At 35.1% G+C, this 25,943-nt stretch overlaps 2 long non-coding RNA genes across 2 annotated transcripts; one reads left to right on the top strand and one right to left on the bottom strand.

The window, feature by feature from the left end:
* Positions 1–1,128: 1,128 nt before the first annotated feature.
* Positions 1,129–6,760, bottom strand: LOC148113064 (uncharacterized). Its single transcript, XR_015728499.1, has 2 exons — positions 6,636–6,760; positions 1,129–4,256 (listed from the first exon to the last, which is right to left on the bottom strand). It is a non-coding gene; the product is annotated as an uncharacterized LOC148113064 (long non-coding RNA).
* Positions 6,761–20,294: 13,534 nt separating this feature from the next.
* LOC117678812 (uncharacterized) lies at positions 20,295–24,398 on the top strand. The gene is made up of 2 exons (XR_004595134.3): positions 20,295–20,367; positions 24,052–24,398. It is a non-coding gene; the product is annotated as an uncharacterized LOC117678812 (long non-coding RNA).
* The last annotated feature ends 1,545 nt before the right edge of the window (positions 24,399–25,943 follow it).

Genomic DNA, 25,943 nt, shown 5'->3' on the forward strand with positions numbered 1-25,943 from the left:
CTGATTCATCTTGAATCAAACCAGGAGGCCTCTAAAGTGGTCTGAGTTGAATCCGTTTACCTTCTTATAAAGCACTGAAGCTGGGCCTCAACCAAGCCTTGTGGTTGTTCTGTGTCACTAATGAGAACAGCCTCAGCAAAACAACAACCGTTCCTTTTCAAAGCTCAAGACCAGTTGCAGATTCTGAAACCAAAAACAAACCAAAAAGCCCACTAACAATTATAGCTTAGTTTACATTTGATCAAGCAGAAATATCAATTATGTGCAAGAAAAGATGTTTTTCCTTTATGCAGTAGTTTCTTGGCACTTTCCTTTTCATTCTTTCTCATGCATCTCCATGCATTTCTTCAGCTTCCATTTAAATTTAACTACTTCTTGGAGAAAAAATATAGAGGAAATTATAGTTTGTGGTTTCTCACTGCCTTCCAATGTGGCAGGAATATGGTACATGCCGCTGAAAGCTCAAGACAAGAAAATCTTGAGACGGGGGGGCCCTCTATAAATGTCCATGGTGCTACTATCGCATGAAAACTTTCATTGGAAAACTGATTTCATGGGCTTTTGTATATCACCCTGCTATGCTCTCATCTGTTGATCTGCCAATGAAGCCAAACAAATGATACATACAACTGTGACACTGACAATTTGATCTTACCATCTGCACATTCCAAACAGGGCCAGGATGCTGATGGTATGACCATACATGGAGCTTTCCTGTGGTCCATGAAACAGTGAAGGGATATGATGTGTGGTAGAAACCTACATGCTCCAAGCTGAATCGTTTACCTCTTTTTTTTTTTCCCCAGATGGTGGAAAGCTCTCTGTAAGTTTAGCACTAGAAACAGTAATTCAGGCAACAAAATTAAAACATACCAATAGCTCATCTAACATCGTATGGTAAGGGCTTGTAGGAAAAGCTAGGTTTGTAGGACATTTCTAAAAGCTAGAAAGACTGGGACATCATAGTCTTGAAAAGGATGCAGTTCTATAGGTGAGGTACCTATCTAAAAACCTAAGTGGCTTTTTTATTTTTACCATGGCTGTAACTAGTCAGTATCATTTAATGGGAGAAGGAATAATAATTTTATCATTGAATGGCAGCTGTAAACTGAATGTCAGAAACTCATAAGCAGAAAAGTCACTTTTATTGAGTACAACACATTTATAGAAAGCATCTCCAGTATATATCTCACGACATCCTATTCTGTCAAAGAATAGTTGTTTGGTTTAAACAAAATGATATTCAATCACAGAATATTGCTATTTTCTTGCACAAAAATGTTGTTATCAGTAAGGAAGATTTTAGGAGATATCCATAACAGAAGATATAAATGAAACACACATTTTAATTTTCTAGATAAACTGATTTGTTTCCTTTTTTTTTTCATTTCCACATGAAAGGTGAGTATTTGATTCTTGTAAATTTCTTGAAAATAGGAAAATTCCAGAAAAAAGTAACTGTGAAAGAATGACAGTTAACAATGACACTTGTAGGAATCGCAACCACAAATGAAGACTGTAGTATTTTTTAAAACTGTGGGTAATGTGATATTTTTTTCTTCATCAAAGCATGAATGTATAGTACACAAGAATTTAAAACAGACAATAATATTATTTGGCAATGTGGTATGAGAACATAGATCTAATGAAGACATAAAGGTCAGTTATTAACGTAGGCAAGCATCTATACAAACCTAGATCAAGGCATTTTGTGATATTTGCACAATATCATATTGGGGGGAAAAAACTAAAATACACTGGAAACGTTTTGACTTAGGTTGAAAGTTTTTGTAATTGTAATCTTAGTCACTTTGACAGTCTTCAAGAAATGGTGAACTAGAGCCAATAATCTTCGCCATTTGTGCAGAAAATCTTCTTGACCAAACAGTCATCAATAGATTTTGAATCAGCTATACAGCTCTGAGTATTTTCTTCTAACCAACCTCCCTGGGCTCTTACTCTTCCATTCAATGAGCTATCACGTATGCATAAACAATAAGAGAATTCCAGATTCCTTTCACTTGCCATTATTAATGTTTAGTTCGGCTTATTTCCACTGCAGTTTGTTACCTTAGGAAAACAAAGGTTACATAAAATCTCACTTTTTTCTTCTAATGTACCAGTTTTGCAGGTAATTCTCTTAGTACTCATAATCTTCTCATCACAATGAAACAATCTTTTCATCACAATGCACTTCTGCCCATATCTTTTCTTAATATATTATTGCATATTGTTTGAACAGTGCATAGTATTGTTTGCAATAGTGTTTCAGTCTGGGTAGCACTCAGATGATGCAACTTGGGACCAAAGGATCTAATTCTATGCCATGTACAGAGTGCTGTCGTACTGCTACGGCTAAACAAATTTATGCAGGTGTACTTACAAGCCATTACAGAACTGACTGTGATATAAGCTAGATCAGGAACTGCTTTTATAATCCAACTGCTCCTGGCCTTTGAGATATCTTAAACAAATCTGTGTAGTTACACAAAAATGCAAAGATCCAACTACTATCATGCCACAAGCTTAACTACAATTTATTTCTGGACATTGTGCCCTTTCTAGTTTTCAAAAAGGCCACTAGATATCCTTTTCCTTTACTTAGAAATAAATTGTCAAGAATAGATGTAGATTATTGACAGTATAATTTATAAATTATTGCTTTTGGTTTTTAAGATGTTGCTATTGGTGTTTTTGGCATTGCACTCATTTCATATGATCAAATTGGCCTCTCTCCAGATCTCTTGTTTTAATGGGTTTGGTTAATTAGGCAAAGACTCTGAGATATAAGCTCACAGGACTTAATTAGTAAAGATAACTCACCTGTTCCCCAGTTCATTTAGGCATCAATTATCACAAGTTGTATATGGCCTCATATTTAACCAATTTAATCCATGATACTTACCAAATCCTTTTGCAAAGATACAATTAAATGTCTTCTCATCATAGGTTAGAAATATTCCAAGGTATACCGTTACAAAGAGTTTGCCCTTATAATAACAGAAGTAGAATTGGTTCACATACTTTGTGGTATGTGGATTATATACTGATCTAATAGAAAAATGTTGGTCTCCAATGGATTGTACACCTGGATAATCAGTGAACAGGACTTTTGGCAACATACAGCTTTCCCAGAAAGAAGCCTGGATTAAGAGACTGCACAGTCCCAAACTGAATTGGGGATGAAGGAACAGTTCAAGGTAGTTACACCCTAAAAACTCTCAGACTATCTATTTGGTTGGAAGGTTATAGCTTTAGTCTGGCAAGATTCTATCATTAGGTGTAAGCAATAATGGATTGAACTTGATTGGACTTTGCTGCATCATCTCTGGTCTTGGGCCTGATAATATCCCCTTTATTGATTTTTCAGCCAGGCTTTTTAAATCATGTATATGTACATTTTCTTTTATCTGACTCTAATGTGACTTTGACAGTAGCCAAATTTTTGGCTGCTATGATTAGATGTAGGAAGAAACTATTTGCTGAATGACTTGTTTTCTCTAAAAGGTCAAAATATATGCTGTTTTCTTTCTTTGTTATTATTCTTGAGTCCCTTGACTATAATAAACTTTCATTCATTCATTCATCTTATATTCACATTGTGTACTGCAGTAGCAGGTAACAGAAAAGGGAGATAACATTTTGAAAAAATAATCCGTGGACTAAATATAAATAAATTTCCCGGTGCTAAAGGAAATGCCAACCCTTATCTCTGTTTTACTGAGAATGTTCAATATTCTCCCTTTCCTGTAAAAACATCCATTCATAAAATACTAATAATTATTTTAAAATGGTAGTATTTTTTTACAGGCACGTATTTGATGGCTGTAAACATAAGGAACTTTGGCTAGCATGTGTACATGCACAAAGTCACACACACACACATACACACATACACACACACACACACACACACTGTGTTCTACTCTTTCTTCTGAGGACCATAAATCCCCCCCAAAAGATCAGAGATATACCATCATTTGCCAAAAGTAGATTACATGATAAATAATGAAAAATAATAAGGAGCTGTAAGGTTCTTAAAAGCTCTTTGCAGATGCAGATCATGTTCTGTTGTGTCATGCTGATTTCCTCAGGGAGTGATTTCCCCATGGCTGTTAGGCAAAGGCCTACTTTGTGAATGATCACACAGGGAAAAGAAAAGTAGCAACAGAGTCACAGTTGCCATAGAGATGGTAAGCTTTTCCACCACTGCATCTTCTATTTTTGCAGAAGATAGGACCACTTTTACAAAACACCTATAAAGGAAAACAGACAGAAGCAATTGAGTTGTATAGCCTGATCCTAGGCAAATTTTCTTTGAAAACAGCTATGGTCAGTTCTGGATGGGATTTCAGCTTATTTCTTGTTAAGCAACCTTATAACCATGCTATTTCTATTCATGGAAAATTCACCAAGTATGACCTAATTTTCCACATATTTTCCCCCTCTCTAGCTTGCTTTCCTTTACTTCCATTTCAGGCCACAGAATTCAATAGGATTAATTCAGAAGTCACTGGGCATAAAATAAAATGTTTAGCCTATATATCAAAGGTACATGGCCTGAGGTTCCAAGGTTGCATACAGATCTAGAAAACCTTGAATTACTGCAACTATAATTTGTAAAGTTTCTAAAAATTGCTGCATACCAGTATTAATAGCTTATAGATAAAGTGAAATAACACCAAATCAACTGTATATTGGAGATAAACCGATATAGTATCTTTCCTGCTCTGATCTATTTTTTTTTACTTCTTTTACAGAAAGTGTATATTGACACATCTCTCAAAGGCCCAATATAATCCCAGCTATATTGAACTTTTCTCATTTTCTATGCTTACTCAGAAAGCAGGTCTTCAAAATTAGTACCTCCACATATTGATGCAGAAAACTGAGCTGTTCTTTGCTTTCTTTGCTTGTTTATTTAGAAGGCTGATATTGTGTTCTGTTCAAGGTAAAGGCATATGTGCTAGTCGTTCCCAACTCTAGGGGGCCGTGCTCATCTCTGTTTCAAAGCCGAAGAGCCAGCGCTGTCCAAAGCGCTGTCCGAAGACGTCTCCGTGGTCATGTGGCCAAAGGCACATGGAACGCTGTTACCTTCCCACCAAAGGTGGTCCCTATTTTTCTACTTGCATTTTTTATGTGCTTTCAAACTGCTAGGTTGGCAGAAGCTGAGACAAGTAACGGGAGCTCACACCGTTACCCGGCACTAGGGATTCGAACCGCTGAACTGCCAACCTTTTAATCGACAAGCTGAGTGTTTTAGCCACTGAGCCACTGTGTCCTGTTCAGAGCTACTCAGCTGTTCTGTTCTGTTCTGTTCTGTTCAAAGCTACTCAGAAATTACCACCAGGAATTCCCTAGGAGGAATACAATGTGTATGTATGTACAGTATGCATGTTTGTCAGTCTGTCTGTGTGTACTGTAATATATCCTCTATTCCATGAAATATATTTCCAAGCAAGTATGCCTTGGACTGCAGCATACTGAGTCACAATGAGTTTCACTTTTGTAATACACAACAGACAAAAATGTATAATTTATTTCTGGCCCTTCTCCTTCTCCATTTGTGTTTTCAAGAAAAAAAGACTAGAAAAAGAAGAAAAAGCCCTATATTTCAGACTTGCATTATCATTTTTTTCAAAAAAAGGGGGGGGGGAAATCCAAGGACAAGAACATTAACCACAGTGAAAGCCATTAATGATGAGTTTCACTAGCTTATTCACTCAGTCCCCCAAGCATAATTATGCACGAGTTCTCATTAAAGCAATGCATGCCTTTTGGCTTTTGTTGTGTCATCTTATCTTATTTCCTGAACAGAATCATTTCTTTTCCATACTTCGGGGCTCTCTCTATCTGCTTTTACTCATAAGAGACAGCACCAAGTTTGCTGCCGAAGTTGGAAATGCTATGCCTACTGTATAAATGCCAAAATCATTCATTGTTTTCTTTCATGGGGGTGGGGGTGGGGGTGTTGGTCTTCTGCATGCCCTCAAATCTTTTTGGATAAATCATAGACCAAGCCTCCTATTTTAAGCAACTGTTGTTGATGGATTTTTTTGTGTATCTATGTCATTTAAATAGCTCAGAAAAAGAAATCTTTTATGGTTTGGAATGAGAGATCTTTATAAATAATTATTTTAATGTGCCTTAGTATACATAGTTTTTTTTTTTTTTTGGAATGGTTTACTGTCAGAGGTTGTGGCTACTTCATCATGGGAGAGTCTGGACAGCCATTTGTCTGAAATGGTATAGGGTCGCCTGCTCAAGCATTTATGCATATAAGCATAGATTAGACTAAAAGACCTCCAAGGTCCCTTATCGCCAGTTCCAGATCAATATTCCAATCTGGTGCCTAGTAAATTTGATCACAGTTTCTGCCCTGCCTTCATAACAAAGCTAGTTCTTGAGGAACAAATCATGAAGTTAACTAATCATGATGCAAAAAATATTTAAAGATTAGTTAATTTTTAAACAGTATCTGAGTAAAGGATATCTTTCAAAACTCAAGGTAACAGCCCAAATGTTTATGTCGATTCTTTTAAGCACAGTCCTAGCTTCAGTTGTGATGTGCCATCCCTTGTGATATAGACATATTGAAACTTATGCCATAAATCCTTTAATCGCTTAGTACTTACATTTGTCCTGTAGACAGTTACTGCAGAAGTGCCAGGACTTGTTTCTGGGAAAGCAGATAGGTGATTAGTCTAGCACCTGGCTGAGAAGAATATTTCTCATTCTTCAGCTCCTCTGTGTGCATTACTTCTTGGCAGCACACTGGCAGTTCAATGTAAGGGTGAAGAAAAAAAAGAAAAGCAGGGCAGAAAAACAAACTCCACTGCCCTACAGCTGAGGAATGTTATAAACAAAATAAAAACAGAAGCATAACTTTCTCTTTAGCACAACTCTAGAAGAAAAATGAGATTCCCACCCAGCTTCCTAAAAAACAGGCATTAGGTATCTACAAAGGAAGCTGAGGAAATTGTACATAAAAAGGCCGCTAGATGAATTAAAAGTGTTAAACACTACCAAAAGAAATTAAAGAGTGTAGAATAGTACTTATTGAGGTATTAGAGGCAATGGCATCTAACTTATACTTGGGTTTTATAGTCAGTCTTGAGGAGAGAAACAGAACATTCTCTGAAAGTTCATAAATGCTAAGAATTTCACATTCTTGACATATTTTCACGGTAGCATGTCTCTGAGAAGATGTATTCATTTACTCAAGTATGAGGAGTCTGAACATTTATTTTTGGAAACACTGCTATTAATCATTTCAGCTACTCTGGAGTATTTGTTCTCAGTAGGCATGTGTTAAATCTGCTAGCAATGTTCTGTTTTTACTGTCCCTGATCCTGCCCTGTGAGATTCCATGGAAGACACAAGTATAATTCATTGTAATACAATGGCTATATGTTACTTGATTTATCAATATATTCCTTCAGTTTAAAGCAACAGTTTACAACCGGGGCCATAGGACTGCTACTACTGCTCATATATTTCCATTTCATCATTATTTGGGGAGATCAAGGTGGTATCTGTAAAATCCCCTCTCATTTTATTCACAACAATCTTCAGGGCTGAGAGAGTGAATGATTGACAGCAAATCACCATAGTATATGGGTGAGCTCCATGTTTTAATGAGGACTCAATCTCAAATCTCCTTTGATCAGTTCCAAGGTATTAACTGTTGCATTAATGTTTAAATTATCAAATTGTCTATGGAGATTCTCAATCATATGAGTCATGGTTATCCCAAAGGTGCTTTTTCAAAAGGCAACTGAACTTTTTTTTGCTTTTCCTTGGAGTCATTTTGATTCTCATCCAAAAGCTTCTTCAGTTTTGACTGAATAGGGATGAACTGTGAGGAATATCAGTTCTTCCATTCTCCACCATTCAGGCAGATCTGAAAAAGCTTCTTGGATGAGAAGTGAAATATCTTCAAGGAAAAACAAAAAGTCCAGTTGCCTTTTGAAAAAGCACCTTTAGAACTACCAAACTAACTGTTCTTTTTGGTATCTAGTCTATTTAGAACCTTCATCCCAAAAATGTTTACAAAGTTCTGCTTTAGGCAAGGTTCAAGTTTTTTTTATACATGTCATGTTCAGATGCAGGTGCACTGTCTCCTGGGCTGTGTAATTTGGAAATTACATGTTGTTGATTGCAAACAACACTTTTTTGAAGTTCAATAATAATTTAAGTCAGCATCTCCATTCCTGAAATCTCTTTAGCTTAGATATTCTTCATAATGACATTGCTTTTAAAACAATTAAATAATTCTTAAAATTAATATGTATTAATTATTCATTCTAAAAGTGTAAAGTATACAAGATTTATATAAGTATTTATAGGTAATAGCTTTGTTATGTTCATTATGAAATATTATTTTAATTATGAGAGCACCTCTGACAGTAAGGCTTGCCAAGGACTGAAAGCAATGTGTACAAATTGTTTTGGTCTTCAAACAACAGTTCACACATGCAGTACAGAGGGTCAACATTTCATGCAGAGGAGTAATCAGAACAATCTTGCTTTTATTCTGGGAGGGCAGCCAAATGAGAAGTTATACAGATTGTCTATAACTCAATGGGACAAGGGATGAAAGAAGGAGAAATAAAGGAAGGAAGGAAGGAAGGAAGGAAGGAAGGAAGGAAAGAAAGAAAAAGAAAGAAAGAAAGAAAGAAAGAAAGAAAGAAAGAAAGAAAGAAAGAAAGAAAGAAAGAAAGAAAGCCATTCCACATCTTTTTAATGCAGAGTTAATGTAAGCTGTGCTTGGTACACCTTAACTTTCTAATAAATCAATCTAGAGTTAGCTGAATTTTATGAAGGGATTTATCCTTTTATGATGCAGCTTTCTAAAGTAGGAACTATCTGACAGTGTATTATAGTTTACAACTCTCCGCTGAAAATAGGGCATTGTGGTTTAAAGTAAATATTTAGAATTACTCAAGCTTACTATTATGGGTTTGAAGTAAAGTTCAGTAATGTTATGACTGGAACTACACCCATACTTCCGAATATTTTGAACTACTCTCTTGAAATAGTTCCCACAATTCACAGGACATTAGAATGTATTTTACTTTTAAAATGTTCATTCTTCCCAAATATACCCAAATTAAAACATATATTTATCATTATTTTGCTCATTAAAAATATGTTGAATATAACCATTGTCTCATCTGGTCCTATATTTGGAAAACTCCATAAATATCCTTTCTTCATGTGGTAAGAAATGTTGGTACTCATTTGTTGCTATGTATGGGTTAATTCACTAGGTTATTTTGGATATCTATATGAGGTGGCATATCAAAATCCAAATAATATTTTTTTAGCAAATAGGAAAACTATAAAACCATTATTGTCTGACTTTGGCATAACACAAGGCATTTCATTTTGTTTTTCTACTTTTCCTGAAGAACCTGAAGGACTCTTTATCATGAACAAACTTTATGTCATCAGGACTCACATCACTGAAACTTTATTCTACTTGTCTAGAACTAGGGCTGACTTCCCCATAAAGATATCATCTTTCTCAAATAAAATAACTTGGATGGAAGGCAGGTAGCCGAAGCATAGTGAAAGTATCTCTTCAGTAACAACTTGCTCTTCTCTCCAGCTTAACTTCTTCTCTTCAAGCTGGTGGAGAATTTCATCTTTGATGCTAAAGAAAAATCCAGTTGTTAGCCCATTTGATCATATATCAAATCCAGTCCAACTGAAAATCAAATAGGATAATTTTGTTCTTCTCAGGCAACAAATACCACAAATCAGCTCTACCCCACCATGTAACAGGGGATCTTGAATTCTGAAAATATCAGTGGAACATACAAAAGTATTTTCACTACCCTGCAATGAAAGAGAGATCATTAGAAGTTAACCCAGTTCAAAATAATTATGACTGTTTGTAATAGCAGGACCAAAAAAAGGTGGTAGACATCACTTCCTATGAGTTGGAAGCAGGGATGAAATCCAGCAGGTTCTGACAGGTTCTGGAGAGCTGGTAGCGGAAATTTTGAGTAGTTTGGAGTGGGGTAGGAATGGGGATTTTGCAGTATCCTTTCCCTGCCACGCCCACCAAGCCACGCCCACCAAGCCACACCACGCCCACCAAGCTACACCCACAGAACTGGTAGTAAAAAAAATTGAATTTTTTTGGAAGGTACTTGCACCTGAAAGGAAAGTATGGAAAAATGATGTAACTTTACACAGCAGTAGAATAATCAATGCTCTCTGCATGAACCTAACATTTATTAAAGTAGAACATTTGCCTTCAATCTGTTATTTTTCTCTGCTAATGTTAATATTGTCATTTTGTCCACTCCAATTTTATTCACATCCAGCTATTTTGACAGTATGCATAACATGAAGTTTTGCCTTGTGGCAGATAAACTAATGATAAATCATTCTGCACTAATAGAGGTGGGATTTTTTGATGTTTGTAAATGTTTATTCAATTTTATTTTAAGAAAATGTTTTAACCTGTGCTAGGCATCTCCTCTGGCTTATACATATTTTCTCGTTTGCCCAACTATGGAATAAAATACTGATTATAGAAATAGATTATAGAATTATAATCTATATAATCTATATTATAGAATGGAATTCATCACCGCATGAATTATGGGCATAATTTGTTTTTCTCATGCGTTTTCTTGCTATGTCCTTGCTGACCTCTCTCAAATGGAATAGAGGGGAGAGATAAATATTCAGAGTAAAAACAATGTTCAAATCATAATGCCATATACATTTTAATTTCTCTTTTAATTTGTTCTAATAACAGGAACCATATTAGCTGATAATACTCAGCTCTTGATCCTGGGATGAGTATTTTAAGTAATCCAGTCCATACAAAGAAAATTATCTTTGAATACTGAATTCTTTGAATAAATACAGAATTATTAATCACTTTTATAGCTGAAAAAAATAATCTATTATGGTTAAATGGCCAGGCCACACAATAGGAAGGCAAATGATTGTGCATGATATTAGTTAATTGCCTGTAGTGTCTAATGCAACAGCTTCTGGGGATTGGGATGCAAGTAACTTCTTTACACATTTTTGACTTGACCTCAAATTTCTGAATTGCCTTCTCTTCTCTTCACTGCAGTTGCCATTTTCCATTTCTCCCAAACATAATTGGCTGTTGTATAGGCCTTTCAGGAAATTGTTAATTCCCCTGTCTCTCGCTCTGCAAAACTTAATGGAAACATTGCATGACCTTGGGAAATCTTGTCTGAGTGCTTAGTAGTATGCATGCAAACTGTCTTAGATTATATACCCTTAAATAGGAAAAAACAAACATTTTATTAGCTTCTTGCAGTAGTCTTGTGTAGCTTTTTCCAACATAGATCCTTCCCAATTCAATGACTTGTAATTCTCATAATTTGCCTAAAAGGATTGGCTTTCTGTATTACTTCAGATGTGGACTTGTTTATGTAGAATGGTAATGCATGTGGAATGATAATACAAATATATTTAATAATGCAAAGAATTCTAAATTCAAATGAAACTAGAACTATTTTTACTGGGACTTATGGATAATCAATTAGACGCAACCTAAATCCAGAAGAAGACAAAGTGGATTTTTAGAATATCACTGACAAGGGAGGTAGAGAAGAGTGTTTACTTGATCATATTATAATTTCCTCTATCATGATTGGTATAGAAACATTACTGTAGTTTATTCCCTTTTTAAAAATTCTGGTCTGCTCATTATTTATCACAGGTACATTTTTGGCAAGATAAAGAAAAGAGGACAGAAAAGAGAGTGAGGGAGAATATTTCCTGTATCCAATTCTTATAAAAAAAAACAAAAACAAGATAAGACAAAATAAATTAGAGTAAATGGTATTAAAAATAGTTTTGCCCATTTTTTTAGGGTATCCGTTCCATTGTCTTTAGCATATAAGTGCTTTGATTGAAGTACCCTGGCACTGCTTGCACAAATCCAAAGATACAGATTAGTTGTCAATATTAACTGAACAGCCATTGTTCAAAGTAAAATAAATAATTAAAGGAGTAAACTAAAACCAGAAGCATTTCCTTATGTTTTCAACCTTACGGTCATATGATATTCCACCATTAATTTAATCAGAGCATATAAAACCACAGCAACAAAAATATCTTCAAGAACTGTGAAAGTTCTAGTGTTCTTTCCAAGTTTCACCTCTGGTATCCTAGTCATATGTCTGTCTCCTATTTATGTTGTTTTGCTCCAGCGTTTGGAAAACAACCCTTGAAGGAAATGTGTTACCTCTTAAGCTGAAGAAGTTGGTAAGTTACTGAATGCAGCTCTTGTCCAACTGGTTTCAAAAAGGGCAACAGTGCTCCTGGATGGCAGTTCTGTAGCCCAGTCTGACCTTGGGACAGAGAAGCCTTATTATTAAGCTCCTCATACTTTGCTCTGCTATGTTTCAAATGCCTACTGTGCTTTAAACTGGGATCTGTTTAAGTAATAGCCTAATGGTAATATATATCAATTGTCATAGATATCTGGACAGTTACATATTCAAATGTTATACAGACGTGTGTCTTATGTTATCTTCTCTTTTTGATAATGCACAGATGGTGTTAACCAAAAAGAATCTATATTCATCATTCAAGGAGCCTGAACATTTAAAGATAAAAGAAAGAGGATTCTGTAGGTCCTATGATAACAGTTTTCAGAGAAAAAACTTGCTTAGAAAATGTCCTACACATAATACATACAGAGGGTTTAGTGTTGTTAATCTTAAAACTATTTCCTTGGACAAACATGGAATGGGAATTGAACTGCAGCAAATCACATTCCCAATTATAGCAAGAGAGGAAGTTTTAAATACTCTTAGTACAATCCAAAGCATGTAAACCCAGTAAGGTCATTTCAGTTCAGTGGGATTCACTCCCAAGTAATTGTGCTATTAGGGTTTAAAACTGTCATTTCTTGTTCTAACAGAACGTTAATTCAGTGGCAGCATGTTTGCTTTGCATGTAAAAGTCCGTGATTTAGTCCCTGGGATTGCCAACCAAAAATATCAAGGTTTAGGCAGGAGATATTTTTTTAAAAAAATGTATGTGGTTTAAAAGGAAGAGCCTATTTGACCTAATGGTTAAAGCACCAGACTAGAAACTTGAAGACTCTCAGGTCTAGTTCTGCCTTAGCCATGGAAGTCAGCTGGGTGACCTTAGGCCACTCAATCTCTCTCACCCAACTCACCTCACATGAATTGTTGTTGTTGGGAAAAATAGGAAGAGGAAGGAGTATTAGGTATGTTCGTCTTAACTAATTTGTAAAAATAATAAAGATGGGCTATAAACAAACAAACAAAGCAAATGAAAGAATTGAAACCCATGATCGAACTCTTATTCTTGTGGATAGGGACACATTTAAGGTGGTAGGAATTGTAACTAATAAAATCCGGAGAGCCACAAATTCCCTATTTTACTCCTATGTGGATGGATGTACATGCCGTCCTTTTAGTGAATCCAAAAGCCAAGCCAGCAGCACTTCTCCGTGTGTTGGAGAGGAGCTGTGAGTAAATATACCACTGTTTTTGATGACATGGTTTGTCTTTAGCTACAGGAAAGATATAATTTAATTGTCAGATCTGCTGACATCTTGATAACTTACTTTAAAATATTGGCTAGGAGAAAATATAAGTCCAATCTTATTGACACCTGGAAAGATTTAAACATGGTAGAATAAACCTTGTCAGTTGACAGCGTTATTTACTTTAATGGGTAAGCTCAGGAGGGAAAGGGATGAGCAGTATTATTCATATTAAAATTATCTGTCTGTCCAATGATAAATTAGTCATTCTGAAATAAATGATATATAATCAACCAAGTTTCTCTCTCCAAAAACAGGCACTGTGATCACTGTATTGTTAAAGAGTTGATAGAATATTATGCATACGTTTAAGGGCTGTCTGAATTAACTGAGAAATAAGAACTTTAAGTCTAGATTAGCTCCATTTGATACACATCATCTTTTTAAGAAAGCCACATGCATAAACTGCTTTTTATCTTGCATTTTTAAAGTAAGCAGGCAAACAATCTAAAGGGAATATTTCTAAGAGGTTAACAGGTAAAACGGTATCATAAAACCTTTTTATAACTCTGAGGTCCAACTGCATTAGTGAACTCTGGATAGCTTTTATAAAGTATTACACATCAAAAGACATATTGGAGAATTGGAGAAAATTATATAAAAGGACAAAGAAGATAAGGAAGGAGGTGAATCAATATGTTTTCTGTATTAATGATGGCACCATTACAATTTGCTAAGATATGTCGAACTGGAAAGTCATGTCAACTTGCTAACATGACCAGATAATGTTTAATCCGACACACAAGGCAACACCAATCTTTTGGAACACTGTAGTAGTTAAGATATTAGTCTAGGAAAGTCCAGGTTCAAAGCTACTCTCAGCCATGAAAACACATTGAGTATCTGGTCCAGGCAGTAACCAGGAGTCGACATTGAATTGAAGGTACCCAAAAAAGTACGAACATATTTTTACATTGTCCTTCTAGAAGCTAGAAGATTCCTAAAATAAAACCATAAAAATATAGGAATGAAACCACTAAAAGCATGAAAAAGTAGAACACTAAAAATAATTTTCCACCGTATGCTTTTTGTAGAAAGCATTTTAGAACACCTCTAAAGGATTGACTGTAACAACTCTATTATATAATAATAATAATACAAATTATATAGCTATATTCTAAAAGTCTTTAATACTATATAACTCATTCTAGCTTAGTGTTTCCCAAACTTTTTTCTTTCATTACCCAAAACCACTTATCAAAATGTCCTTTATTACCCAATGTACATAAACCACTTTAAGTCGATTTAAATGTCCGTATTGTGAAAGGGTAATGGGTTTGTGTGCCGTAACCCACTTTTACCCAATTTTGAGTAATTTACCCAAGTTTGGGAAGTGCTGCTATAGCTCAAGGCCTCAATCTGTAGCACAATGCAGGTGCACATTTATCATGGTTCCTATCTGCTAGCAGCACTCCACTATAAGTGTCACAATTAGAAATAAGATCAGTTTTGCCTTGTGGTTACTGGGAACACAGTCATTTGACATATAGGAAGTATTTCATTCTGTAATCAAAACAACTAAAAACAGTGTGAGCTCCTCTAAAAGTTGAATCACTGGTTTCAACCATTAGAATCCAGACTCATCTTCATAACTGGATAGTATATTTGATAAAATTAACAAACTAGCCTAACAAAATAATATGCAAAACACTGTTTTTTAAAAGAATTCTTAATTAGGGTGATACTCAAGAGTAAACCAGTGCTTGAAGGAAATTTTGTGTCCAGGAAAAATGCTCCTTACCAATAAGTATAGACAGAATTCAGCTAGATCACAGGTGTCAAACTCAAGGTCTTGGGGCCGGATCCAGCCAGCAGGATGCTTAGATCTGGCCCATGGGGCCACCCTGGAAACAGCAAAGGACTGGCCTGCGGTGCCTCTGCCAGTGAAAATGAAGCTCGGGAGAGCCGCACACTCCTGAACTCCATTTTTACTGGCAGACGGTTGCAGGAGGCCGTTACAGCCAAAAACAGAGCTTGGGAGCCTGTTTTCTCTGGCAGAGCGCTCAGGCCACCACAGGTGCCCTGTCACATGTGACATTGAGCTGGCCATGCCCACCCTGGCCCTGCCCACTCCGGCCCCCTGAGGTCAAACAAACCCTAATGCGGCCCTAAATGAAATCAAGTTTGACATCCCTGAATCAAGGTGCTTTTATTTTATCCTAATGTCTCCTCTATTTGTATCTATTTTATGTATCCAATCCATGTTTATACTTATTACCTAATACGTTCTTGACAGATAAATAGATAAAAATTATGTTCTTAGATACCCTGTCAGGCTTTCCAACATAGTTTCATAAGATATCGCAATGTTCTGCAGTAGAGTTCAGGGAGTGCAAGGTTTTGTGAAAGGAGCAAAGAGAAAATCAAGTTGTGCTGATGAAATATCCATGCTTGCAGAGTACCGGAAGAGGTGGAAGAAAACTCAGCATTCAATCCTTTTTTTTAAAAAAATATTAATCCTAGTGAGTTCTTTTACAGAAGGGACTCCTAGAGCGTTAGATGATAAACCAAGCTGTTAATGTTGTTGTGACTAGGACTGAAGTTGTGTTTTACTATCTAAATTTTCCAAATTTGTGCAAAATAATAATAATAATAATAATAATAATAATAATAATAATAATAACAACAACAACAACTCCTTGTTAATCATATCATTGTACTTCTTCACAGTGATTAAAATGCAGTATTGGAGGCTAACTCTGCCAACTGCTAGTAGTTTGATCCTGACCAACTCAAGGTTGAGTCAGCCTTCTATCCTTCCAAGGACCCAAATTGTTGGGGGCAATACGCTGACTCTGTAAACAGCTTAGAGTATGTAAGTCTAAATGGTATTGCCATTGTTTTGTAGTGTTACAGATTCTGCTGAGTTAAATACAACTCACTGTTGATACTCAACAGCTAATGGCAGAATTAGGTATCCTAATGCCTATGAACATAAACTATAGACCCTTGCCACTCGCAAAGACCTATCTCACTTGACTTCAAATTCCTTCAGATTCTTGTAATTTGATAAGAAATTGTATTAGAAATATATAGAACTGTATATCACTTGAAAGAAATGTCCTATCTGGACTAAATATACAGTATAATGGAAAAGATTACAAGGGCAATATTATTTAGCCATAAAATTTTTGGAAACCTCCAGACTAAGAGACAGGACTTTTTCTCTAGAATGAAGTCTTATTATCAATCAACATAAATCTAGACACACACACCCCTGATATCCTCTAATGGACATTGCAAGTAAATTGGCTATAGAGTACAAAACGAAAGATATAAAAAACTGTGGTCCAGTCAGCCAAGACTCTCCTAGAGGCTGATTGAAGAGCTACAAATTATTAGTGTGAATAATATGAGTTAACATATATATTAATACAATGCAGCATAATGCAACACAATGCAATGCAACGCAATGCAATGCAACTATATGAGTTGGAGAAGACTTCTAAGTTTATCATGGATAGTGGAAAAAAAAAAACACCAAATGGATCCTTGAATAAATCAAGCCAGATTTCCTATTCAAGGCACCAGCATAAATTATTATATTGAGACAAATTATATGAAAACTTAATTTTCACATAATGAGAAAATATAATGTGAAAACTTAAGAGTATATATCAACTTGATGGCACAAAATCAATATTAGATAAACATTTTTTTAGAAAAATTAGATAAGATAACAATATTTTATTAGTAGAATACATCGAATTCAATCTTTCTTGTACCAACTTTCCGTGCCTCTAGATTTACTGACCATTTCAGCCAATAGATGTAAAAATTGTTTGCAGAGAGAATCTGCATTTTATCTCTTTGCTTGGCCAATACTTATTGTGTATATCTCCTCGTAACATGCTTCCTACTGGTTAGACTGATATTCTCAGAGCTTTCATGACTTCTTTCTTCTCCAGTTTTAGTTTTCTTTTTCTTCTAACTTGACCAGTGCAGTCAAGTCTTTAGTTTTCTTTCTGTTTTAACTTGATCTATGCAGTTCAGGTATTTACTTGGCTCATATTCCCTATAATGGAGGAGAACATCCTGCAGTCTTAGCTTTAGATATATTTAAGTAATTCAGGTTTTCCTATCACCATCTTGTTTCTTAAATAAACCTTGACATTTTTTTCCTGCCACAATGCAAAGCCTCAAGAATACTTTCTTCTTAATGTTTTGTCCTAACTTTACTGTTTCTCTCTCCTGATCCATTCTTTCAGCTATATAAAGCTATCTGCCATACAACAGGACATTCAGATGGAAGATAAGAAGAACTGATTCAATATATATAACTTATGTGAAAGAAAACTTGGGTTAGCTATGGAAAGAAATAAAACTCCAATGCAAAAAAAAAAATACTAAAGTTTCAAAGTGACAATTGTTCAGATATCTTTAAGAACATGGCATCTATAAAAAGGTGTAGGATAAAAGTTTTGGGAAACAAGAAGAATACATAATGACGATTAAACATAAAGTTCATTCTCAAGCCTGAAAGGACAAAGAAATTTATCTCTTTCAAGAATGTCCACCAATAGAGGAAAACAGAGAAAGAGAAGTTGAGATACTTTGTATGAAAAATAGAAAAATCACACAAACATTTACAGTTTAAAAGTGGGAATAAACAAAGGTAATTCTTGAAAAGATCTTATAGAAAGAAATGAGTTAAAGAGAGTTGGAAGTTAATACAGAAAACCATTCTACATAGAGCCATTATATTCAGGAACCACAGAAATTATGGTACAACAAGCAATAAGGTAAAGGTAAAGGTTCCCAAATCGCACATATGTGCTAGTCGTTCCCAAATCTAGGGGGCGGTGTTCATCTCTGTTTCAAAGCAGAAGAGCCAGCGCTGTCCGAAGACGTCTCCGTGGTCATGTGGCCAGCATGACTAAACACTAAAGGCGCATGGAATGCTGTTACCTTTCCACCAAAGGTGGTCCCTATTTTTCTACTTGCGTTTTTTATGTGCTTTCGAACTGCTAGGTTGGCAGAAGCTGGGACAAGTTACGGGAGCTCACCCATTACGTGGCACTAGGGATTTGAACCGCTGAACTGCTGACCTTTCGATTGACAAGCTCAACGTCTTAGCCACTGAGCCACCGCGTCTCTTACAACAAGCAATAGGCCAGGTATTAAACAGAAAACTATCAGACTCAGATGAAATGGCTATTGAACTGTTAAAACTGCAGAACGGGTATTAAAGTTTGAATGCCTTTATGTCACAAATATGGAAGAAGACTGGGCCAGGGACTGGAAAAACTAGTCTATATACCTAATCTGAGGAAGGGAAATATGAGAAAATTACTGGAAATTACTGTACAATAGTACAATTTATCATACAAGCGAAGTTTTGCTTAACATCTCACACAGAAAAATTAAGCTATATATGACAAGAACAAATGAATAGGTTTCATAAGAGGGAGGAGACCTAAATCAAATATCTAATATAAGGTGGATGTGATTCCCATTGCTAGAGAACCTAAGAAATGTTTTAGAAGGATTGGCTGTCAGTCTTATTATGCTTGAAGTGTAAGCTGCATGAGGAATCTCTGGTTTATACTGTAAGCTTCTCCCACCATCAGCATATTTTGTATAGCATATCTATACATTTGTTAATACCATGTTACGAAGATCAATATGACTTAACAGTGCAAATATACAGCATTTTGCATTACCTAGCAAATGCTTGGAGTGCATCACTACAGAAAGAATTATAGATTTATCGAGCATGAGCAGCAAAAATATTACTTCTCATTGCTGAGAAGATAATGCAGTTTAAAATCTTGGACTGACAATATGAAATCATTTTTGTGAACTAGCTTTCTATTGATATCATCGGAAAACTGATCAATATTTTTCCATATGGGCAAAGTTTAATGATGTACACGACTGTTCTTGTTTTCTTTTCTTTTTTTAAAGTCTTGTTTAAAAAGGTCTCCAAACAAGATCTTCTAAAAGTCTATTTATATTTTTCCTCGCTCTCCTCCTCCTCCTCCCCCTCTCCCCTCCTCTTCCTCCTTCACTTCTTCCTCCTCCAAACAAAGCCTATGATTGTGCAAGTGTGATATGGCTGTGGTATTAGGAGGAATAAGATGATACTGTAAGAGTTGAATTTGGTCAAAGTATTTCAGAATTGAGAAGAAAGTGAAACAAGGATTATACCATCTCTGAATTTTATGAAGAACTACAGGAATGGAAAATATGACACTTGGAATCCAAATTGGAGCCTAAAATAATTTATGGACTTGAAAACAGTATGAATTCTATGGGATACAAGAAGAACCAATTAATCAATTTAGGGCAAAATAAAGACTGTTGATTGATCATCAAACAGGAACTCACACGCTTTTGAGCAGTGCTTCCAAACCTGGCTAAATACCTCCAAACTTGGTGTTTTTTCTTTGGGTAATGATACACAAACCTATTACCTAGTCACAACAGGGACATATAAAATGATTTAAAATGCTTTACTTACATCTGAGTAAAAAGGACTTTCTGATAAATGGTTTTGGGTAATGAAAGATAAAGTTTAGGATACTCTGCTTTAGGGAAAACAAACATACAGGACTAGAAAAAATACTATGTTAAGGGGAATATAAGAAGAGGAAGAAATATATATAGTATATATAATAATTAAACATTGGAACAGAATTATATCATACTTTTGTTATAAAATAAATCATTAAAATTTATTCAAAATTTGTAAGGCTCTGAGGGCCCCATAATACTGCCATCTAGTGTTGGAAATGGGTGGATTTATGCAATGTCATTTCCAGTATAAGCATTATAGTTGGGTAAGTCTCAAAATTGTGGCTACTTAAAATTTCCATTTGCTTTAGTTAGAAGCTATCAGCATCCTTTGCAAATAAATTCAGGAAAAAGAATGTAGGGAGAGTTATTCAATTTATGAATGGCTGCAGATCAGAAAATAATATTTTCACTTGCGCCTCAAGTGCCAGGCCTAGTCCTAAATTACTGTCTGTCGGTGGTGGAATTTTTGGATCTGATCGTATATCATACATTTCGTAATTATGTGGGACAATTTCTATGCTTATCTATGGGTAGAATCCCAGCAGAATCATTACTTCTGCGCATTTCCATATGGGCAAATTCAGATTTAATTTTTAATTATTTATTTAATTTTTAATTTTTAGTTCTACACAGTCCCCAGAAATCTCAAATGATTTCTTTCTTTGAAAATAATTTACTCATAAGTTATTTACAGAATTACTGGAATGATATATCAAATCTAATTGTACTCAGGCCTCCTCAGGCCATGGTTTAAGCAACCTTGTTCTGTTAATTCTGTAGCATCAGTCCTGTGAAAATATGTCATGACTAAAAAGGCTCATTGGAAAATCTAAGTGTTATTCTTTTACTCTTTGTGGGAACAAGGTCTTAATAATTCCATCTTGGATTTCCCAAATGAAATTAAAGTGCTAATTTCATATTGGTTGAGACAATGACTCATTCTGCCTTCTTATCAATTTCCCTTTAACAAGGCAGCCTAATTATCGTAAAAAGAAGCAGGGACAATTTAGGTAAGTTACAATTGCTTAATTGAGCAGTCATTTGCACCAAATGGTCACAAGTAAACAAAAGCATTAGATCACTGTAACATGAGTCTTTTTTCATTAAAATAATAAGAGTGAAAATTATCTCAGTGATGATATTGGACTGCATGAACTAAGAAAGGCCAAATTAAACAGAAAAACTGGACTAGTCTTTATTTTTAAAACTGTTTTCTCATTTCTATATTTTATTTTCTTTCTTATTAGAACCAGGGTAACTTTGGATCGGCATCCTTCATCTAAAGTTATAATTCTTAATGTTGCTTATGAAAATTATTTTTATGTTAATAAAATATGACATTCTCATGAGATTTAAGGCTACCGTGTCTAGCTGCAAAAATGTGGATGATCAATAGTTGGAAACAAAAACAAATAATGAGTAGTTGGAAACAAAAACAATTCAAACATTTAATTGAAAATACATATTTCACATAATAATACGATTCACATTAATAATATGATTATTAACGTTAAGATTTAGCAAAAAATGTTTACTTCAACAAACAGATCTTCCTAGAATAATTTAGGCTGTTCTTTACTTCCATTACAGTAAAATAAAAATTTTGCGTGTTGGAAACAATGCCATGAGTCTAATTTCTGAAGCATATACTTTGCAATGCAGCATTTTCAGATGTTCCAGTTTTAGTACGTATGCTGCCAAAGTGGGCACCATTTTCATTGTGAGAAATATTTCTTGATGACATTTATTGTGGCTTTCTAAGAATTAAAAATCTCTAGACCCATAAAAATGATTAATACTTCTGAATTGATCTCCAAATGCTAGTTGAGAGGGAAAAATCCAGATGTTAAGCTACTTTTGAATGTATAACCATAAGATTTTTTAAAAATCCAATAATAATAATTGCGATGACAGTTACATTACACATAATGCTAAATAACTGGCATGTATTAGTAAAACCAATTTTAGAAAAGATTTCCCATATAACCTTACAGAGATTTTGTAAACCACACCATTAATTGAGAAGTTAGTGTTGTAACATCATCACCATTGCCTAAATAATGAACTTCAGAACCTCATAGCATTCCTATTGTTTAAAAGTATAACTGTGACACACTGTATAAAATTTATAATCTGATAATTATAAATAAATTATTTATAAACTCATGGCCTCATAAAACTCACTTAACTGGTAATGCCAAATTATAATCTAACATTCGTTTAACCTATTTAGTTGTTCTGTCCATTTTGAAGAATAGCATGGTGACAATCCTTTTGCCCTCACTCATGCCTGTGGGCTTTTCATAAATGAGCTTCACTGCAGGTCAGTTGAATACCCCTATCTTTATTTCTCCTGTCACTCGGCATGGTCTTTCTGTGTGATGGATATGTATGCTGAGGTACCTGACATGGGCTTTAGCCACCTTTTAAGTTGCCCTGAAGTGCTTTGTACAAGAAAAGCTGTCATGGGTTATTTTTGAACATACATTTATAATCTTCTCAAAAATTGGTAGATTGCTATCCCAAAATACCAGTTCAGTAAGGCAATTGCTTACATATTGAAGGGGTTTGATCTATCCCTTGACCTGTCATTTCAGCTATTTATAGATACAGGTTTGTTGGTCTTGGAACTCTGATAGAACTCTGATAGAACTCTGTCCAAAATAACCTGGCTGATAGATCAATGCAGTTGACAGGTCTGAGATGAAGAAAAGAGGAGCTGGAATATGGTGTATTAAGATAACTTTTACCTTATCTGAGACCTTTCTCTTATCCACTGACCTATCACCTAGCAGAATTTTTGGGTGCAGATTTACAAGTCATCATAGGCCTCTATCCTAAAATATCTCCAGGAACAAGTCATAGCTGCAGTACAAAGATTGTGGAAAGCATTGGAATACTGCTACTGCTTACCTTGAGCCCCTCTGAAGGTAGAAGCAGAAACTAGCAGGACTCTTATCATTTTTCCTACTAGTCCCTAAACCTATAAATGTTGCAAACAAAGAGCAGTTTTGGAAATGACTGGCAGCAGATGAGAGTATGCAGAGCAGAAATGTCCCATAGAATATACCCAAAAAAGGTTGGATTAGGCAAAACGCCATTGCCTAGCCTCCTGGGGTAATTGAAACAGAGACGATATCTTTGACCACTGGTAGCCTGTAACTTTTCCTCTCCTGGTTTCTTCAGATAGTGGGGAGGAAGTAAGAGATTAATATCAACAGCCTTTGAATAGTAATTGGTCTGTTCCCCTGGATCCACAATTACTATCCAGTTTCTAACCTTCCTTTCCTTACTAAGATTTATTATACAATAAAATACAAAGAAAAATTAAGAAAGAGAGAAGATCCATTTGGAATGAGGTTTTTATTCTTTCTGCACTTTATTCTGATAGTTCATGGTAGAACACTCCCCCACTTCCACTCCCCAACATATCAATATCGTTGCACAGACAGAAATATCTAAGATCGTGCTCATTGAAATCCATGGCTTTAGATGTTGGGCATTCATTTACATTCTGAGACATGCAGAAGACTTATTGCCTTACAAGGCCTTATTGCCTTTATTATATATGAAATGTTGATAGATGCAAGCCTCAATGATTGATACACATCACAGTTCAGTGCACATCATATGGGCAATTCATTTCCCCAAGTTCAGGATCTAAAGCAAAATGATCCTCAAGTATAAATGCCAAATTTTATTTAAATGAAAGGAAGATGGTGCTGGAGGATTAAATGGCTTTGCAATGCAAGTCTTCTTGATTATTTTTCTAGAACCTGTTGAGAAGGTAGGTAATAGTTGATTGTTTGCTAACTTAACTGTTTAAAGACTTAATTGGTTTGGAAGACACCAGAAAATAAATTTAACTGCAATCTGTTTCTGATCTTTTTACCAAAGATAGGGACATTTTAGGCTACTGATATCTGTTTTCCTTTGTTCTCTTCCAGGCACTTAATGAATATTCTGAATCCTTCTTAACGTATGCTGTTTAGAATAATAGGCAAGCACTATCCTCAAAGGCAACATCAATTCTTATCTTTGAAGCCATACTGAATCAAGGAAATGTGTCCTCGGTATCGTAATTCTGAAAGTCACTTCATTATGAAAGTAATATTTGCATTTTTTCCTATAAGAACCATTGGAGACAATTGGATTTCCAGCTTATTTCCCTTTTTATGTCCATCCCATCTCATAATTGTCAAACTGACATTTCACTTATAACTTTGAAGAAAAGATGATAGATATGTTTGCAACAATAAGCCTTTTAAATTAAAATTCACATTTGTACAAAGGTCAGTTATCTATCATAGATTTTTTTATGAGTGAAATAATGAAGTTTATTGAGGCAATTCCCCATTTTCTGCTTAGCAGTGTGCTAGATTAAAATATTGGATAGTTGTCTAACATCTACTGTTGTTGAAAAAAGTGATTATATTTTATGATGTCCCTCAGCTTTCTCTAAACATACCCAGTTCCTTCAATCTTACTTCATATGATTTACTTTCTAATCTCCTGGCCATTCTTTTTGCCCTTTGTTTAACCTGTTCAAGCTTATCTTAATCCTTCTTAAGTATTCTAGCAATGGACATAATACTGAAGATACAATCTGACAATGCAGAAGAAAGTGAAATGATTGCCTCCTAATGTTTGGGAATTACAGAAGCAGATACAACTTACCAGTAACATTGCATTTGCTATTTTAGAAGCCTATTATTAAGGCTAACTATATTTACTTTGTTATAAACTCCTACTCCAACATTTTTTTTTTTTTTTTACAATTGCTACACTAGACTTCTGGCTTCTGTTAATTACTACATTGTTTTCAAGGTGCTTACAAATCAATAACTTTAGAATTAATCACTATATTGCCAGGATACTGTTAGAATATATACAGAAAAAAAGAGGCTAAAATTAAATCTAACAGGAAACAGGTGTTGTTTATCTATTAAGATGCTCTGCACGGTTGCTGCTTCTGAAGGAATTAAGTTGGTAACTTATGTCCTTCTGGACTCATGTCTATTGGATGATGTTGTGCAGGAAGAAACCATGACTCGGACAATGGGAACCTTTGCCCAATTTTGTGTACCTTTTCCCAAAATCACATGGTAATTGTGTAGAAAGGTCATGTGATATATAAAAAAAGGCAGCCTCTTTAAAGAATTGCAGGTAAGTGTGTGTGAGTGTCTCCATATACTCTGAAACACTATAAGTGCTCACACTCAAAGTACTGCATAGTAATAGCAATAGCACTTATAGTTACATACTACTCCATGGTGCTTTACAGCACTTTATGAGTGGTTTACAATGTCAGTATATTTGCCCCCAACAATCTCATTTTACTGACTTCGGAAGGATGGAAAGATGAGTCAACCTTGAGCTAGTCAGGATCAAACTCCAGGCTGTGGGAGAGTTTCCCTGCAATACTGCATTGTAACTACTGTGCCACCAGGGCTCCTGCATCTATGTTAGATTAGCTAGTCTGTTGTTTATCTTGCTTTTTCTTTGGTTTGGACATAAAGTACATTTCTTCTCCAATTATTTGTCACTTTACTGTTCTCTGGGACTTCTCAAAGCTAATACATAGAGTTTCAGCCCGACTAACAGCAAAGTTCCTCTGGTATACTAAAATAAAATTAATTTAGTCCTGAAAAATCAAGTTTGAAATTGATAGGTGTTTCCGGGTCATATTTTAAATCAGGCCGTTTACCTCTGATGTTCATACTCAACTGGTAGAATGCATTTCCTCAAAATAAGAATTTGAATAGCTTTTTCTGTATTATCTGTTAGCCTTTTGCTGACTATACTGAGCAATTGCCCTATCGATTCTTTTATTTCTACA

The sequence above is a fragment of the Pantherophis guttatus genome, chromosome 6 (assembly GCF_059756535.1).
Source record: "Pantherophis guttatus breed Tessera chromosome 6, ASM5975653v1, whole genome shotgun sequence".
NCBI lineage: Eukaryota > Metazoa > Chordata > Lepidosauria > Squamata > Colubridae > Pantherophis > Pantherophis guttatus.